Source organism: Hypanus sabinus, chromosome 7 (assembly GCF_030144855.1).
Source record: "Hypanus sabinus isolate sHypSab1 chromosome 7, sHypSab1.hap1, whole genome shotgun sequence".
NCBI lineage: Eukaryota > Metazoa > Chordata > Chondrichthyes > Myliobatiformes > Dasyatidae > Hypanus > Hypanus sabinus.
In genome coordinates, this window is record NC_082712.1 from 135,442,303 (window position 1) to 135,459,697 (window position 17,395).

The following is a 17,395-nucleotide window of genomic DNA, read 5'->3' on the forward strand; positions in this document are numbered from 1 at the left end:
TTGGAGCCTCTGCACCATGGGGGGCAGGTTGAGGGAGGCTTAAAAGTGAGGCTGAAGATTTCGAATAAAGTTTTTTCCTTCGACTGCAGTTACCGACTCCGTGTCGTAATTTTAGCGCTGCGTGTAGCACACCGCTACATGGTCAGTATTTAATTAAAATGTATTTTATGTTAGTTTGTTAGTTTTTGAAATGTAATTCTAAATTTGAAGATTATGGTGATCTTGTACAATCTAAATAAGACGTTGTGGCGACCCATTTCCTGACACATCCGAACCGGCTCACAATTAGCCAGCGTTCAGGCTAAGGGAGATAGCCTACGGGGGTTTGTGAGTACGTGTCTTTTGCAGCATCCGCGCCCATGGGGGGGCGGGTTGAGGGAGGCTTAAAAGCAAGGCTGTTTAGTTCGAATAAAGCTATCTTTGACTGCAGTTTACTGACTGCGTGTAGCACACCGCTACAACGTGTTTTTATCGCTGGCTGTCCAGAGGGGAGGTGCTGAAACGCTTTGTCGCGTGTCTGGAAGAAGTGAAAACTTTCCTGGGCAGCAAAGGGCTCAACTTTCCTGAGCTGGAACAGCCAGAGTGGCTGGAAAAGCTACACTTCATGGTAGACATGACAGCGCACCTGAACACGCTGAACACAGCTCTTCAACGGGGTAAGGACGTACAGCCCTGCACATGTTGGAGGATGTTTTGGCATTCGAGCGCAAGTTGACGTTGCTTGCCAGAGATTTACAGAAAGGCACATTGTCTCACTTCCCCAATTTGAGAGAGTTCAAACAAGGTCACGACATGATAAATTCGGAGTATTTACATTCTGCAATCATCGCAATGCAAACATCGTTTGGGAAACGCTTCTGTGAGTTCAGAGAGGAAAAAAACACATTATCCTTCCCGGTCACTCCCCTAAGCATCAATCCATCCCTACTGAATACGACTGCATTGTCAGGTGTGAGTCAACCTGAACAAGTATGATAAATATTTTAATTGCCTATTATTTTACGTATATTCATATGTTTTCATTGTTCAGTGAAATAGTCCTTTCATTTTTCAGGTTGACAGCTGGCTGACGTTATTTTTGGTTTGCTGCTGGTGGCAAATTTAAGTTTGGCGTTTTTCATAAATACAAGAAGGACTCAAATAGACGTTGAGTATTTTACTTAAAAGTAACCTTCAACCCAACGTCTTTTTTTCGGAGTTCAAAATGTTTTTGTTGCATGCAGAAATGTAATTTCGTTTTCTCTGCAGGAGTTCATCAATTTCATAAATGCAACACATTATAGTTTGTTTATACATAGCATAAAGGCAAAACAAAACGTTGTATGTAGTGTTATTTCATTTTAAATGTCAAACGGGTTTTGCGGCTCCCAGTGTTTTCTTTTCTGTGGGAAATGGGTTCAAGTGGCTCTTTCAGTGGTAAAGGTTGCTGACCCCTGCCCTACACAAAGCCATACTGGCTCTCCCTAATTAGGCCATGGTTTCCAAATGCACATAAATCCTATTCCAAATAATTACCTTCAGTACCTGCCCTACCACTGACAGTAGCCTATAGTTTCCAGGATTATCCCTTGTTCCAGAAGGGAACCATTAACTATTGGTTAATGTTTTCATGTAACAATTTTTATTCACTAATTTCAGTTGGTTTTATGACATGAATGGATTCCCTTGTTTACTCCCATATTTCAAATGAGGATAATTGGCCTATTGAGTGCATGCTTACTTTCAGAGCATTCCGATCAGTCCCATTCCCCCCACTTCCCTACAAACGTCCCGTGTCCATCAACACCACCTCAATTCACATCTCACACATAAGTAATTTACAGTAACAGCTCGCACATCTGAGATACAGGAAAGAAAACCAAAGCACCCTAGAAAAGCCAGGCAGTCGTATCGTGAGCATACAAACACCACAAAATAACACTGCGAGAACGGGATGAAATCTAGGTTGCTGGTGCTGTGAAGCAGCAGCACTAACTCTTGTACTTCAGGTAGACTTTTGCCTTTATCTGTTAACTCAGCAAACTCCAACCAAACTGACCTTGATCCCTTGTTTTGCTTATGCTCACCACAGAAAGCATCATTAAAAGCAAGTCCCAAATCAAAACCCCATTGCAACTTAGGCAAAAAAAATGTAGAAAGCTCCTTTTCTAACTCAGAAAGTGTGAGAATGTGCATTACAATCTAACCTTACTTCTGTACCAACCCTTTGACAGGAAAGATATCAGACTTGAAAATGTCATTTTAAGTGAGTGGATTCAATCCCTACTCTAGATGCAATGCTTATCATCTTAAAAAAAATAATGGACAGCAGTTACCATCTAGGCTAAAAAGCCCATGACTTCTACACCAAAGAAAGGCAAGTGCTACAAGCACCTGAGCACATGGAACATCACTTCTGCCGTTTCACCCCATACTCTACAGCATCCTGGTTTGGAAATACTATCTTCAATCCTTTACCATTGATGGGTATAAATCTTGGAACTCCCTATTGTACAGCACTGTTGGAGTACTTTCGCCAGAAGGTCTGCAACAGTTCAACATAGTAAATAAATGCTAGGCTTGCCAGTGATGTCAAGAGAATGAAAACAAATAAAAAGAAAATCTTTATCTGATCAGCTGAAAGCTTATGGTTCTCCAAAACATGAGTTTCAACTGTTATAGCCTTTTTTTTAGATAATCACTCACCACCCCAACATCGATTCCTGTGAAGCAGCATTGGTAACAAGAACACTTGCTCCAATTTTGAATGCCAGTATTGCTGTTCATAGCACAATGTTTACACTACGGAAAGAATTAAAGAATTGGTAACTATATCTTCTCTTCTCCCTTTATATCCTTGTGGTTCAACTTTGTAATTTCTCCTCCAATTTCCAAGCTGTTGGCTTCTTACACTTGGGAATGCATGTTTAACACATGGCTTGGGTACAGTAATTGATTTCTCCTGGGTGTGAAATCTTTGATCTACCCATTAACTTTAATATCTCTAGATTTCAATGATTTCCTCATTTCTTTTACTACAGCAGCTTCCCGCAAAAAGTAGAGAAAATCTGTCAGTATCCAAGAGGAATGCACACAGGCTAGATATATTAAGAGACCAGTTCAAATTAGTACCCAGAGCAAACCCTGATTAATTATGTTATTTATGAATGGCTGTCATGATATTCTTGCTGATATTTGATTGGCCCTTTTTTGAAAGTTCTGAATCACAAATATACTCTGAAACTACACATTACTTATATAAAAATAGAAATGGGAGCAATTTTCTGCTTGCTTGAATACACTGTATGCAAATAGACAACCCCCCTCCAAAAATAACTTTAAAAATTAGATTCAAAACCTATAAGGAACACCAATATGTACCAAGTCGTCTAATTAAATTACCATATTTGCTGGTTGAAACTATACATTTCAATATAAAACAGATGCTGCTTTTGAATCATTATTTTTGAGCAGCTATCTTCTAATTCTGACTTATTTTACATACCTCCGTCCTTTTTATATTTAATTATTTAACAATTATTTCATTGATGTTTAATCTTCTCATTATGATTGTTAATTTAAAATAAACCTTCTGTGCTTCTTTGTTTTTTTCACACACCCTCCCCCTCCACCCCAAGCCTGTTTAGTGCTGAAAATGATCAAGTAGCATTTATGGAAAGAAAAAAGTCAATCCATTCTTCACAGATGCTGCTCAACTCAATGAATATCTACTGCAATCTCTGATTTTATTTCAGGATTCCCATTCCTGCATTCTGTTCACTTTTAATGCCATTTCATATGAACCTCACCCAAGCTGCATCTTGAATGGGTTTGTATAGGTTTGTGCCCCACTTTAATTATTGCTTTTCTAGTTTATGTACAAAGCCACTTGATTCAAGTGATCACACAAAAATGTAATGATATAATCAATGCATCAATAAAACCAGGATTACATAACAAGAACAGCATTTTAAAATTCATTTTAAAGCAGTGGACCCATCAGTGCCTTGAATTATGGTCAGTTTGAAGGACAGGTTGTATTTTGAAGGGACAGTATAGAGAAAGAAAGATCGGAGGGTCAGTTAAATGAAGGAGCAAACAGTAGAGGAACAAAGTCTGCAGAGAGAGTAGCAGTAGCTCGGGAAGAGGAAAAATACAGCAAGACTTTAAAACATTGAAATAGAGGCTTTGGAACAGTTTGTTTAAACCTGGCTGCAAGATATTGGAAATTAATTTTTGCAGTAAGTTTCATCATTTGCCACAAAAACTAAATAGCTCCAAGGTGAGAAATTTGAAATAGAAAGCACTGGACAGGTAACTTCTAGCAAATGCTCAAGTCACCTAGTAAATCTAAAAGATTAAAATGTGCATTTGGAGAAGATGCTATTCCTTGAGCTTTTGCTAAATTTCAATGAAACAATGCAGAAAACCAAGGACTGAATTTGGGGAGTTGGATGGAGAAATTCAGTGACAACCTAGATTCTCAGGTCATATTTACAAATAACTGAAGATGTTTCATAACAATTACCCAATCTGCATATGTTCTCTCCGATACAGAGATAACCACAGTATGGACAGTGAATAAACCATTTTCTAATTCCTTATTACATATCCTTATTAACAGCTCATTCTAAGCAACCTTTGCTTCCCTGCTTGTTTCAATACACCTTTTCCATTGCATAACATCAACTATTTTCTCCTGCATTCTATGCTATCATATTCACTTTCGCCCTCTCCCATAGAACAATAGATCCATAGAACATTACTGCACAGAACAGGCCCTTCAGCCCTCCATGTTGTGCCAACCCTTATCCTTAAAAAAGTACTAAACCCACACTACCCCATAACCCCCTATTTTTTTTTCATCCATGTGCCTGTCCAAGAGGCTCTTAAATGCCCCTAATGTTTTAGCCTCCACCACCATCCCTTGCAAGTCATTCCAGGCACTCACAAACCTCTGTGTAAAAAACTTACCCCTGATGTCTCCTCTAAACTTCCCTCCCTTAATTTTGTACATATGCCCTCTGGTGTTTGCTATTGGTGCCCTGGGAAACAGGTACTGACTATCCACCCTATCTATGCCTCTCATAATCTTGTAGACCTCTATCTAGTCCCCTCTCATTCTTCTACGCTTTAAAGGGAGAAGTCCCAGCTCTGCTAACCTTGCTTCATATGACTTGTTCTCCAAATCAAGCAACATCCTGGTAAATTTCCTCTGCACCCTCTCCATAGCTTCTACACCCTATAATGAGGTGACCAGAATTGAACACAACACTCTAAGTGCGGTCTCACCAGAGATTTGTAGAGTTGCAACATGACCTCTCTACTCTTGAACTAAATCCCCCTATTAATGAAACCTAGGATCCCATAGGCCTTCTTAACTACCCTATCAACCTGCACAGCGACCTTGAGGGACGTATGGATTTGAACCCCAAGGTCCCTTTGTTCAACCACACTCTTAAGTAACTGACCATTAATCCTGTACTCAGTCTTCTGGTTTGTCCTTCCAAAATGCATCACCTCACACTTATCCCGATTGTACGCCATCTCCCATTTTTCTGCCCAACTCTGCTGCCTGTCTAAATCCTCTTGTAACCTTCAACAACCTGCAGCTCCATCCACAACTCCCCATCATCCGCAAACTTACTCACCCATCCTTCCGCCTCTACATCCAGGTCATTTATAAAAATTACAAATAGCAGGGTTCCCAGGACAGAACCCTGCGGCACTCCACTAGTCACCAAACTCCAGGCAGAATACTTTCCTTCCCCAACTACTCTCTGCTTTTTTCCTTTAAGCCAATTTTTTATCCAAACAGCCAAGATTCCACTTATCCCATGCCTCATAGCTTTCTGGATGAGTCTCTCATGAGGGATCCTTTCTCATCATTATACAAATATCTACCTTCTGTCAGTTTTGATGTAGTTATAAATACAAAATGTTAACCATTTCTATTTGATTTGCTAAGTATTTCCAATTTTCAATTAAATCCTAAAATGAAGCTAAATTTTATTCAATTCTGAACCCAGCTTTTATGTAAATGAGCTTCATAACTTTTGTTTTGAAACCAGATGCCACAGCACAATTCAGCAACAAGCTAGGATACAGTAGTGCCTTGCATTCTCCGACTACTTTCACATTGAAAAGCATGCCAACATGTTATTCATACTTGGAGTAAAAATGAAACATCAATATCAAGACCTGTCTAAATGGAATATGATCTACCCTGTTCTGACCTTGCACCAGTACTTCCCTTTCTCTGCAACTCTAACACTTCTTTCGGCACTCCTATTGTTTTACCATGTACTACCTCAATGTACTATTGTAATGAATTGATCTATATGATCTGTATGCAAGACAAGTTTTCCACTGTACCTCAGTACAATTTGCCATAAGATGCAGAAGCAGGAGTCAGCCACAAATGTTTGAACATCTCGATGAACTTGTGTGGCTGATCTTTTATCTCAGTGTCATTACCCTTTAATAGCCCCATAACTCTCTAAATGTACTCTTCAATAAGCTCACAAAGCTTGTTGGATAGAGAATTTGAATGCTTCACATCCATCAGGATTCAGAAGTCTCTCCTGATCTCTATTGTAAATGGATGTCACATTATTTTAAGTTTGTCTCTCCTCCCCCCACCCCCAACGCGTATTTGACACTTGAGCCAAAGTCAATTTCAATGCAACTTCTACATTGTCAAGTCTCTGAAAAATGTTGACTCATCCTATTGGAAGATACAGCTCTTGCTCTTAAGTCTGTAAGTTGTTGATTCAAGTGCTACTCTATACTCAGAAAAGGGCTACTGCTGAAATCCAATGACTGAAAAGAACAGTGGGCCACCAATGGAAATTACAACAGCATTAGGGTGGAAGGTTATTCATGTGGAAGATGTGGTAGTGAGCAGAACTGCAGAGTCATCTCTGGTACAAAACTCTAGCAGAATAATTAACAAGACTGCAATCAGTTATATTTTGAACTTTCCAGCTGCCTGTGAGCTGATATGCAAGTTACTGGTGACATTATCCACCAATGGTCTTGGTGATGGTTGTTTTGCATTTTTCTAATGCCAAGAATGAATTAGTTTTGGTTAGACCTAATGTGCTGACTGTTTTCACCACCACTAAGAAGTCGAGTTTATTGTCATATGCACAGGTAGGAGACCTTTGGGTGTTAAGCGTTTGTAAATCTGGGGAACACATACAAAAAGATGGAGGAACTCAGCAGGCTAAAGCAGCATCTATGGAAAAGAGTACAGTCGACGTGTCGGGCTGAGACCCTTCATCAGGACCGGAATGTAGCAGAAATCACATCGAATGCAAGATCAGTCCACTCCCATGTGGTTTTTACCTTGGTTAACCGCATTAGCTACAGTGGCGACGAATCTTGAAGAGATTGTTCAAACCTTAAAAACTCGCGACCACCGGTTCCCGTCATTGTTCGTTCAAAGTATCAAGCGAAGAGGGACTTGATGGCGCACTATTCTGTTCGTTCCACCGACTGACTCCTCTAAGGGAGGTAATTTTCAGTAGTGTGCACTGAAACCACAATCTCGGCGAAATGTAGACCAAATAAAGACAACGTCATTGCCTGCTCTGCCTCCGAAGAACACTTCAACATTTATCTAGTGGGTCCGCCGGACGCACGGAGAGTCAATCATTCAACTGGACATCTTGTACCCCGGTGAAATGCACATCATTCAACGGGCACGGCTACGGGAAACACAGAGTCACGCTGCGTTTGGAAGTGAACGGACCTTGCGGTTTCGCCACAGTGCGCACAGGCTCGGCCAGCTCGGCCAACTCGAGGCCGGCCCCACCGCTCGTGTGTGACCGGAATGCGAATCCTAACGCTCAGCCTCATTCAGCGTCTTACAGTTACCTCTGGAAACAACTCACTAATCTCCAATAAACCTTATTAGCCGGAGATCACGTCTGATTATGTATGCGATCAGGACAGGCCACTCACTGAGCGGTTTGCTGCCGCTGTAGATAATGGAAAGCGGACCTCTCGCCCCCGCCCCCCACTTACCCTGCTCTGCCACAATGAGCAGGCTCTATGGTGGGCAGCCCGCCCGGACCAGATCCAGGCGTTCCCCGCACCATCCCCGCCGTTGCTGTGATTTTCCTGCGGCCGATCAGCGGGGGTCGTGGGTCCAGGCGCCCTTAAGCCTGAGATGCACACACAACACTGCCTTCATTCACCCTGCGTTCAATTCTCCACGGAAATCCAGCTGGCCGCTTATCATCGTGCCGCTTTTTGAAAGCACGTCGCCCAATTGATATGCCCGCCTTCAAAGCAAATTATAAATGTTTAAATACCCAGGAGTTCCCCCCCCCCCACCCCGCGCCTTGCTTTACTAATTAGAAAAATATATACAGAAACGGTGCCCATCGTGAGCTCGGGACGTCCCATAGAGCCTAAGAGATTACTTTCGAAGCACAGTAAAATACATTTGCACAAAAAAAACATACCATTACCAAATTATTCCATTTACAGCTCGGTAATTTGCACGCTGATGCTATTCCGCTCGTTCCTAGACACCGGGTTAATGTGATAATTTCCTGGATTTCCCTCTATGCTTTGCCACTGTTGATTCATTGACGGTGCGTGCATTTGATTTATTTGCAGAAAACAGATTGTCTAAACAGGTCTGAATTCTCCACAAACCCAACCCGCAAACCTAACAGCACGGAGCAATCCAGTATCTATTGCATTTTAAGATTAGGTAATAAAAGCATTAAATCGAATAAAAAATGCAGCGTCCTACCTTGCATTTTGCGGTTAGTAATTAGAAATACTCCACAAATTGCTTACATTAAAATTATTTTTGACAAAAGAGCCATATACTGGCTGCAGAGAAGCGTTGTGTGAACGGACTTTATAGCTATCCCCACCTGGTAGAGATCTGGAGTTTGGTGATAATATAATAAGCCATCCACCAGTGTCACGACGCACCAATCTCTTCCATCTGTCCCTTCTCTCGTCGACCCCCTCTCATTGAAAACTCCGACTCATATCTACCGAGATTGAACAATTGGGATGCCGCCTTGCTGCCATTGGCTAGTTTCCCTTGGATACAGTAGTGCAATTTCAACACGTAATTGACGAAATCCTGAGAGACCCGAATTAGGAGCTTCTCGGAAGGCTGGCTGCCAAAACCAGTCATTAGGAAGCCAAATAAGGGTAATCCTCAAACACCAACTCACCCCCTCTACCCACACACACACGGAAAACGAAAGGCATGCCAGAGTGCAGAACATCACACAGTGCTGTAAACTCTTACAGTGATGTATATTCTGGCAGTCTACTGGGTCTATTGCTCAAATGCATTTATGACGCATCAAGAAGCAAACTCTGTCCAATCTGTCCCATGCTTCAAGCTAACTTCTATTTCTTTATTGGTACTGAATGTTCGCAAATGAGACCTTTCCATATCTCTTATCTCTTACTATCTTTCATTTCGGTTAGTCCTGACGAAGGGTCTCGGCCCGAAACGTCAACAGCACTTCTCCCTATAGATGCTGCCTGGCCTGCTGTGTTCTACCAGCATTTTGTGCGTGTTGTTTGAATTTCCAGCATCCGCAGATTTCCTTATGTTTGCTTTCCATATCTCCTCATTATTCTCAACTGACCTGCAGGTCTTTACACAGCATTTGACCATGCTGTCCTTTTCCCCCAGTTGGATTGAGTTTGGATTCCTGTTTTCCCAAATACATGGGGAATCATTTGCCTGGCACCAGAGTTACCCAAGAATCAGCATGTTCCCTTATCCCACCATTTCTCACCTACGCACCATTTCTTCATGACATCATTCAAAAACCCATACAATGATAAATTTGACATATACTGAAAACAAGCTCATCTCCCTCATCGGCTCCTCCACCACTTCTAAACTCTCAGCTGTTTATATAGCATCCATTACTGGAAGACCAGAAAATAAAGTTCAATATTAATGGTAAATTTATTATTAAAGTACATATACCACCCAAGATTTATTTTCTCACTGGCCTTCACAGTGGATACACAACAGAATCAATGAAAATCTGCACACAAGACAAACAACCAATGTGCAAAAATCAACAAACTGTGCAAATACAAAAGAAGAAAAACACATAATAATGAATAAATAAGCAATAAATATAGAGAACATAAGTTGTTGAGTCCATAGACTGTGGGATCATTTCAGAGTTGTGCTCTAGTTTAAGAGCTTTATGTTTAAGGGTTAATAACTGTTTTGAACCTGGTGGTGTGGGACTTGAGGCTCCTGTTTCTCCTTCTTCCTGATGGCAGCAGAAGAGAGCATGGCCTGGATGATGGGGGATTCTTGATGACCGAGGCTGCTTTTCCGTGACAGCGCTCCTTGTAAATGTACTCAGTGGTGGGGAGGGCTTTACTTGTGATGGACTGGATGTATTCACTATTTTTGTAGGTTTTTCTATTCAATGGAACACCAAAGCATTTACTTTAGTCTTTATCACAATCTACATGTCCTGGTAAATTATTTTATTGGTTGGCCACTACCTAAAGTTGAGCAAGACAGTATACAATATTGGGATAAACTTTGTACCCAAAATGAACTTTTGATCCCATATCCTCTTCATCACTTAATTCCCTCCCCATACCACCACCTCAGTTTAATTTTGCTGATTCCCTATTCTCATTCATTTTCCTTCCTCCGTTAACAAACTTGTCTTCAACTCAAATAAAAACACAAAATGCTCTATTTCAGGCAATGTCTGTAGAAAAAGAATTAAAGCCTTAGGTAGAATATTCTTCATCAGAAATGGAAAATATTTTTTTCCAATTTTGATTAAAGTCTCTTGAACCTGAAACATTGGCTTTCTTTCCTCCACAGATACTGCTTAACCTGGTGAGTGTTTCCAGTATTTCCTATCTTTATTTAAGATTTTTGATTTTCATTCAAAACTCTATTGCTCATCTTCATAATCACCCAGATCCCATTTAGCCATCAGCCCATCTTCATAAACTATACAGAACATCAGGTTATTTGTGATGTTCCAAAAAGAGTTTCCCATCCTATTCTCATCCTCCAGCACTGCATCCTTAGAAATGCATCCTCTGGCACTGCATCCAGTGCACTTCAACCATTAGCATTTCAAGTACACATCCGGGCATATCAAGAACTGATGAAGGTTTCAGACTCTGCACATTTTTAAGCAGGACCTCACCTCCCTCATCATGAAAACATTTTTCCTCCTTCTCCAATTACTTTAAGACAATGTGTTCCTTTTTTGACCCCTTTACCCAGGATCTTAGGTCATTGCTATTTACTCGGTCCAGATTCCTCATGATGTTGTACAATTCAATTAACTTCACAGTCCTCTCTGGTGCAATTCTGCAATGCCGGGTGTAACCTCTTCTGTCACATCTGCACCTGTAGTATCATATCATAATCAAAACAATAATCAAGACGTAACTTGTACAATTCAATCATAATTTATTTTATTCAGTGCCATGCCTAATTAAAGAAAGCATCCTGTATACCTTTTTACCAGATGGGGTGACTGTTTTGCTGAGCACCTGTGCTTGCTCCACCATGACCACCTAGATTTTCCAGTTGCCAGCTAGTTTATTTCTCTTTCCCATTCCCACACTGACAAATGATGCTAAATACAAAGTAGAGAAGCCCTCACTTCATTCTGTCTTGACAGTGTTAACACTGAATTCTCCAACTTCTCATAATGGTCCCCCTTTTTACTTTCCTCTGTCCTCATAATTCACTTGGCTCCCATCATGATCTCTCTTTCCTCTCCGCCCACTTTCCATCTGTCTATCACCCACACAAACTTTTCATTGGTTCCCCTCCACCACTCCTCACCACATGCCATTCTGATCTCCCTCACTGCTCAGTCTTCCTCTCCAATCAGATTCAATCATCCTCAGCCTTTAGTCACTTCCACCTTTCACCTGCTAGCTGTTCTACTCCTGCCGATCACCCCTCTTCAGCAGTGTGCTCTTGCTCTGCCCCTTCTTGCCAACTTTTTATACAGCCTCTTTCTTTCAGGTGAAGGAACTTGACTCAAAATGTCAACTGCCCCACTATTCAGGACATTTACAAAAACTGGTGTGTAAAAATGGCCCGAAAGATCATTGGGGACCCAAGTCACCCCAACCACAAACTGCTCCAGCTGCTACCATCTGGGAAACGGTATCACAGCATAAAAGCCAGGACCAACAGGCTCCAGTTCAGAACTTCTTCCACCAAGCCATCAGACTGATTAATTCATGCTGACGCAACTGTATTTCTATGTTATATTAACTGTCCTGTTGTACACACTATTTATAATAAATTACTATAAATGGCACATTGCACATTTAGACGGAGGTGTAACGTAAAGATTTTTACTCCTTATATATATGAAGAATGTAAGTAATAAAGTCAATTCAATTCAACTCAAGTCAATTCATTTCAATTCAATTCCCACCATAGATGCAGCCTGAACTGTTGAGTTCTTCCAACGATTTTTTTGTTGTTACCTTTTTAACCACTTTATCCATATAGTCTGTGAATATATGCTCCCTCTGTTCCTCGATACTTGGTGATTTACTCTGATCCAGCAAAACTTGACTTAAAAAATTCAAAACACTGTTAATACTGGAAAACTGAAATAGAGAAATGTCATCCATACGAAATGTTAGCTATTGCTCTTTCTGTAGATAGTGCCTGACCTGAAATTTCCAGTATTTTTTGATTTTATGTAATGTCACGTCCTTGTCTATTAATCATAAACACAAGAACTTTAGCAGATGCTGGCAATCCAAGTCAACATACTCAAGATGCTGGAGGAACTCAGCAGATCAGGCAGCATCTATAGAAATGAATAAACAGTTAATGCTTTGACCAAGACTCTTCTTCAGAACTGGAAAGGAAGGGGGAAGACGACAGAATTAAAAAAAAGTGAGGGAGAGGAAGAGGAAGAGGAAGAAGGATAGGTAGAAGGTGATAGGTGAAGTCAGGTGTGTGGGAAAAGTAAAGGAATCTGATAGGTGAGAAAGTGGACCATAGAAGGGAAGGAAGAGATGCACCAAGGGAGGTGATAGGCTGGTGGAAAGAGGTTAGAGGCCAGAGTGGGAAATAGAAGAGGGGTTGAGGACTGAAACATTTTTTATTACTGGAGATATTCATGCCCTCAGGTTAGAGATGACCCGGACTGAATATAAGGTGTTGTTCCTCCACCCTGAAAGTGGCCTCATCATGGCACAAGAGGAGGTCATGGTCCAACATGTCAGAACAGGAATGGGAATGGGAATTAAAATGTTGGGCCCACCAGGAAGTTCAGCTTTTGGTGGCTGGAGCAGAGGTGCTCAATGAAGCAGTCTGCTAATTAACGATGGGTCACATCAATGTAGAGGAGATTGTATCGGGAGCACTGAATGAAATAGATGACCTCTGCAGACTCACAGGTGAGGGAGGAAGTGAATGGATAGGTGTAGTATGTTACCCCATAAGTAGAGGCTTGTGGAGTGATAGGTAAGGACAAGAAGGACTCTATCACTGTTAAGGCGGCAGGGAGGATGGGATGAGTGTGAATGTCTGTGAAATGGTAGAGATGCAGGCAGCATCAATAGTGGGGGAAAGGGAAATCCCATTCGTTGAAGAAAAAAGTTACCTCTGATGCTCTGGAAAGGAAAACCTCATCCTGGGGATAGATGCGGTAGAGGTAAAGGAACTGAGAAAAGGAAATAGAACTTTTGCAGGAGACAGGGTGGGAAGAAGTATAGTCAAGATAGTTGTGAGAATCAGCAGATTTACTTATATGTTACTACCTCTTTGAAGTTGTTTCTTGTTATTTCTTTAGCCTCAGTCCTAAAATCCTTTAATTACCATTGCAAGCCCATCCTCTTGCATCTTCCTAAATTGTGTTTATACACTACCTAGACATGAAGATATGGAATTTTCTCTTGAACCCACTGCCTCTTATTGTCCCCTTGAAAATTGCCCTGAAATGAAGCTTCCTGGTGAAGTTTTAGAGTTTGTATCCCAACATCTCCTCATGTAGCCTGGTGTCAAATTTCATTTGAATCAATTGGATCAACCACCTCGGAACATTTTACTGCATCAAAGGTGCTAAAGACATGCAAATTGCTGTTGCAATTAAGACTACTGGAACACTCTGTTGGTTAACTGGCCAGTTTGGCTCATTGAGGGGAAGTGGAAATGCAAATATCATTCAAGAGTCTTGCACTCAGCCAAAGGGGAACACAAAGCTCCTTTAAAGAGTGGTCATGACAAAACAAACAGCAGAGGATTACAATTGCATCCTGCTTGTAATAAATTGATTTTATTTAATTATATCCCAGTGACAATTTGCTGCAGATTTAGGCAGCCCCATGTGCTTGTTGGCTGGCACAAAGCTCAGATAAATTGGATATGACTGGGTGATTTGGATTGTATGGGCATTCCAAATCAAATTTACAGAAACAAATCTATGTGGGGTTTTCAGTTGTTTGGTTTGGATTCAGATTCAGATTTATTCATCACACATACATCAAACCCTACCGTGAAACGTGTCATTTACATTACCACCCAACACGTCTAGGGATGTACAGGGGTCACCCCACAAACGTCGCTACACATTGTGGTGCCAACATAGCATGTCCACAATGCTCGACAGAGCAACACAGAACACAGGAAAAGCAAAACAATCCACTTTACTCCCTTCCACCCACCACACACACACGGACTATACTCCAACTCCAAGAAAGGCCTGAAGTCTCTAGTCTTCAGTTTCTAGGCTTCAACTTCCGATTGATCTTTGGGCTCCAAACTTCGATAACAATCATGGACTAGCCAATGGTGGGATCCTGAACTGCAGGCTTAAGCACTGGGCACACTGAGGCACAGTCCTTGTGCCTCCTCGTTTCTCCTGCTTGCATGGACTTATCTGAACCTAGGACTGCCTGACATCCACAGATGCCCTTGGTCACCCATCCATGCCACTGGCCTTTGAGCACAGAGTGGAGTCCTTGATGATGGACACTGTGACTGGGAGCTCTTAATTCTAGGAAGTTTTGGTTCGCAATATAAGCAGTTGGCTAATAATGTAGAATATCTCAAACCGAATTACAATTTGTTTTCACAGGGATTTTTTTATCTAGGTGTGAATTTTTTAAAAGTGAAATATAAATTATAAATTTCATTGAATTACATTATTTTCCTGTAACCTAATGCAAGATATGAAATTATTTCGTTTAATATATGAATAGCCATTTGTGTGAGCAGATTTGTCTGCTGTGTATAGGAAATTTTAAAGCAAGTGGTTCATAATTTCTGTTAAACAAAAGATTTTCATTCAAGCACATGAAGTACTTCTATCCTGATAACATATGCTGACAACAGTACATAGTCTTTTGGGCTTAATAACAAATATACACAGTAATATCTAATCATAGTAAAAAATCTAATCTTTTGTGTAACACACACACAAAGTGCTGGAGGACCTCAACAGGTCAGGCAGCATCTATGGAGAAGACCAAAGAGCTGATATTTTCGACTGAGACTCTTCATCGGGACGCATGAGCAGGCTAATAAAGTAGAATATCTCATAAACAGAAGTATAATTAGTTTTCCCACGTCTTTTCTATCAAGATTGTTTTTTTTAATAGGTGAAAAATATTTACAAATTATCAAGTTCATTAAATTACAATACTTTCTAGTAAAACACAGAATAGTACAGCATAGCACAGGCCCTTCAGCCCACAATGTTGTGCCGACCCTTAAATCCTGCCTCCCGTATATCCCCTCGCACCTTAAATTTCTCCATATACCTGTCTAGTAGTCTCTTAAATTCCACTAGTGTATCTGTCACCACCACAGACTCAGGCAGTGCATTCCATGCACCAACCACTGAGTAAAAACCTTTCCTCTAATATTCCCCTTGAAATTCCCACCCCTTACCTTAAAGCCATGTTCTCTTGTATTGAGCAGTGGTGCCCTAGGGAAGAGACGCTGGCTGTCCACTGTCTGTTCCTCTTAATATCTTGTATACCTCTATCATGTCTCATCCTCCTTCTCTCCAAAGAGTAAAGCCCTAGCTCCCTTAATCTCTGATCATAATCCATACTCTCTAAACCAGGCAGCATCCTGGTAAATCTCCTCTGTACCCTTTCCAATGCTTCCACATCCTTCCTATAGTGAGGCGACCAGAACTGGACACAGTACTCCAAGTGTGGCCAAACCAGAGTTTTATAGAGCTGCATCATTACCTCGTGACTCTTAAACTCTATCCCTTGACTTATGAAAGCTAACACTCCATAAGCTTTCTTAACTACCCTATCTACCTGTGAGGCAACTTTCAGGGATCTGTGGAAACGTACTCCCAGATCCCTCTACTCTTCCATACTACCAAGTATCCTGCCATTTACTTTGTACTCTGCCTTGGAGTTTGTCCTTCCAAAGTGTACCACCTCACACTTCTCCGGGTTGAACGCCATCTGCTACTTCTCAGCCCACTTCTGCATCCTATCAATGTTTCTCTGCAATCTTCGACAATCCTCAACACTATCCACACCACCACCAACCTCTGTGTTGTCTGCAGACTTGCCAACCCACCTTTCCACCCCCACATTCAGGTCGTTAATAAAAATCATGAAAAGTAGGGGTCCCAGGACCAATCCTTGTGGGACACCACTAATCACAACCCTCCAATCCAAATGTACTCCTCCACCAAAACCCTTTGCTTTCTGCAGGCAAGTCAATTCTGAATCCACCTGGCCAAACTTCCCTGGATCTCATGCATTCTGACTTTCTGAATAAGCCTACCATGTGGAACCTTAGCAAATGCCTTACTAAAATCCACGTAGATCACATCCACTGCACTACCCTCTTCTATATACCTGGTCACCTCCTCAAAGAACTCTATCATGCTTGTTAGACATGATCTGCAAGAACTTAATGCAAGAACTGAAATTCAGTTTAACGTATTAATGAGTCCTGATGAAGGTCTTGGCCCAGAACATCAGCTCTTCATTCCTCTTTCCTAGATGCTGCCTAACCTGCTGAGTTCTTTCAGCATTTTGAGTGTGTTTCTCTGGATTTCCAGCATCTACAGAATCTCCTGTGTTTAGCTTTTTTGTATTTTGGCTTTTTCCACCAATTTTCAGGATTTGTTTTGATGATTTTTTTTTCATTTTTACTGTATTTTTACGTAAATTTTGTTTCTTGGTCACGGAGTCATAAAGCACAGAAACTGATTCTTTTGGCTACCATGTCCATGACAGCCATCTCACTCACACACACACACGCACAGACACACACACGCACAGACACACACACACACACACACACACACACACACACACACACACACACACACACATAGACACACACACACACACACACATAGACATAGACACACACACACACACACACACACACACACCAACCCCCCCC

General features: G+C 41.3%; 1 protein-coding gene across 5 annotated transcripts in view; it reads right to left on the reverse strand.

Annotated features, from left to right (window-relative positions):
* Window positions 1-17,395, reverse strand: part of LOC132397231 (uncharacterized) — a 74,649-nt gene that overhangs the window by 55,274 nt on the left and 1,980 nt on the right. The window contains exon 1 of one of the 5 annotated variants that reach the window (XM_059975698.1): window positions 8,454-8,526. The exons of 1 other annotated variant lie outside the window; for it this stretch is intronic. The gene's annotated coding sequence lies outside the window, so the exon portion shown is untranslated. Of the gene's footprint in view, window positions 1-7,329; window positions 7,707-8,010; window positions 8,237-8,453; window positions 8,527-17,395 lie in introns of those variants that run through there. 3 more of the 5 variants (XM_059975694.1, XM_059975695.1, XM_059975699.1) reach the window with 3 other exon arrangements.